The sequence below is a fragment of the Chlorocebus sabaeus genome, chromosome 18 (assembly GCF_047675955.1).
Source record: "Chlorocebus sabaeus isolate Y175 chromosome 18, mChlSab1.0.hap1, whole genome shotgun sequence".
NCBI lineage: Eukaryota > Metazoa > Chordata > Mammalia > Primates > Cercopithecidae > Chlorocebus > Chlorocebus sabaeus.
This window is the reverse complement of record NC_132921.1, coordinates 60,638,605-60,641,479: the sequence shown is the minus strand read 5'-3', so window position 1 is coordinate 60,641,479 and position 2,875 is coordinate 60,638,605. Positions and strand designations below refer to the sequence as shown.

Below are 2,875 nucleotides of genomic sequence, written 5' to 3'. Positions count from 1 at the left end.
AAAGGAGTTCACGGTTCGTGGGGCCATGGATCACTCCATGTCAGAGACTTGGAATCATTTGCTAGTTTCCCTTTTTAAAAATCCAATTTGGATCCCACAGGGGAGAAAAGAAAAAAGAAAAAGCAAAATATTCTATCATATACATTTTCTTTATTGGTTATGGTTTGTCCTTTTGATCTACTCAGGATAAATGAAATTTCTTCCACAAACGGTCTTGTTGGCTGTTTGAAAGCAGTTCTTGCATTTCCTTGAAGCATTCTCTTTCTAGTATAAACACCATTGTTTCCTTTAACTGGTCCTCCAGGCCCTCATTCCCCAGACTCTGCCATCCCATCACTTCCTCAGGATGTACTCTGGAGTACCCTGTGTCACCCTTTAAATGTGATATCCACGTTTTCTCTGTTATCACAGATAGAAAAACAACAACAAAGTTTGACTGACCTAATTATATCAACCACACGTAGAACATTAAAGTTTTCAACAGAATCCTGCTTTTGTGATATAAAATCTCTGCTTTTAATTCTCCCTATGGTTGCTGTAAGAAAAGTTGGTCATATAAATACTTCATCCACATAGTAAGCACTTTATAAAGGCTCACTTTTATTATTATTACTAATTTAAAACAACTAATACTATGTACTTAAAAAATAAAAAACAGCACAGATAATGTCTCTAGTGGGAAAAGGGGCAAAGCCAGGCATTTGAGGGCACAGATACAGGGAAAAGGAAATCTGAGAAAAAGAAAGCAGTTTCCCACATCTTAACTTCAGTCAGGTCATAATCAAGCTTTCCTGACCAACTAACGAGGTTCTGCCCTCTGAGGGGTGAATAATCAAAATCCATTCACTGCTGACATGCATGCATGACAATCTTATTTCTTTGCACTCCTGAGATGAAAACCTAATTGAGCATCGTTTTAAAATTACTATTATTTTAAGACAAAGAGGAGTAAAGTTATATTTTTACAGTTGAGTGATAATTTTTACAATCTTTTGTGGTTTATAAGTGTGATAATTGGGTTTTCACACACATGCGTGAGGTGTGCCACCCTCAAACCTTGCTGTGATGTCGGCACTTACCCATCTGACAAGAAGAAAGGAAGAAAACAAGAAATAATTTTTAGGTACTAAGACAAATGTTTTCTTTGGGTGTGTGTGCCTCTTTATTTTTATTTATTTATTTGTTTATTTTTATTTTTTTGAGACAGAGTCTTGCTCTGTCGCCCAGGTTGGAGTGCAATGCTGCGATCTCGGCTCACTGCAGCCTCCGCCTCCTGGGTTCAAGCGATTCTCCTGCCTCAGCCTCCCGAGTAGCTGGGACTACAGGTGTGCATAACCATGCCTGGCTAACTTTTTGTATTTTAGTAGAGACGGGGTTTCACCATGTTGGGTGAGATGGTCTCGATCTCCTGACCTCGTGATCCACCCGCCTCAGCCTCCCAAAGTGCTGGGATTACAGGTGTGAGCCACTGTGCCCCGCCTATTTTTATTTTTTAAAATTTTAGATTTAGGGGTGCATGTGCAGGTTTATTACATGGATACATTGCTTGATGCTGAGGTTTGGGCTTCTGTTGATCCCATTACCCGAATACTGAACATAGCATCTAATAGGCAGATTTTTAACCTCATTCCCTCCCCTCTGCCCTTTGGAGTTCCCAGGGTCTGTTGTTCCCGTCTTTGTGTCCATGCGTACCCAATGTTTAGCTCCGTTTTATAAGTGAGAACATGCAGTATTTGGTTTTCTGTTCCTGTGTCAATTTGCTCAGGATAATGGCTCCCCACTGCATCCATGTTGCTGCCAAGGACATGGTTTTGTCTTTTTTATGGCTGTGTAGTATTCCATGGTGTGTCTATGCCATATTTAAAAAATCTGATCCATCATTGATGGGCACCTAGGTTGATTGCATGTCTTTTTTTTTATCATGAATAGGGCTGCAATGAACAAACATTTGGTAGAACAATTTATTTTCTTTTGGGTGTATACCCAGATATGAGATTGCTGAGTTGAATGGTATTCCTATTTTCAGTTCTTCAAAAAAATCTCCAAACTGTTTTCCACAGGGGCTGAACTAATTTACATCCCTACCAACAATGTATAAGTGTTCTCTTTTCTCCACAACCTTGCCAACATCTGTTGTTTCTGGACTTTTTATTAAAAATAGCTATTCTGGCTGGTGTGAGATGGTATCTCGTTGTTTTGATTTGCATCTCTCTGATGATTAGTGATGAACATTTTTCTATATGTTTGTTGGCTGCTTGTATGTAAGACAAATGTTTTCCTGTTTGACTAAAAAATACTGGTATCCAGAGTCAGTTATTCATGGCTGGGCGTGGTGGCTCACACCTGTAATCCCAGCACTTTGGGAGGCTGAGGTGGGCGGATCACTTGAGGCCAGCAGTTTGAGACCAGCCTGGCCAACATCATGAAAATCCATCTCCAATAAAAATACAAAAAAAAAAAAAAAAGGAATTCACTGAGTGTGGTGGTGCATGCCTGTAGTCTCAGCTGAGGCATGAGAATCACTTGAACCAGGGAGGAGGAGTTTGCAGTGAACCGGGATCATGCCGCTGCTCTCCAGAGCATGGCTGTGTCTCAAAAAGAAGAAAAGAATCAGTTATTCTTGCTTAAAGTGATACTAGGTCATATTAACAAACAGAATTAAATTCCTATTTATATTTTAAGTAGTTTATTTAGAAATAAGTTAAAACGTACAGAGGAATTACAAGAACAGTGCAAAGAACTCACCTATGTCCCCAACCAGCTTCCCCGATTGAATCCTACATTCTTCACATCTGTCGACTGTTAATATCTCACTGTATATGTTCCATTACTGTTTATTTCTCTCTCTCTCTCTTTCTCCTTCTTCCCGTCTCTA

General features: G+C 39.6%; 1 non-coding gene across 1 annotated transcript; it reads left to right on the top strand.

The window, feature by feature from the left end:
- Positions 1–986: 986 nt before the first annotated feature.
- LOC119618700 (small nucleolar RNA U13) lies at positions 987–1,089 on the top strand. Its single transcript, XR_005235071.1, has one exon. It is a non-coding gene; the product is annotated as a small nucleolar RNA U13 (small nucleolar RNA).
- Positions 1,090–2,875: the final 1,786 nt, after the last annotated feature.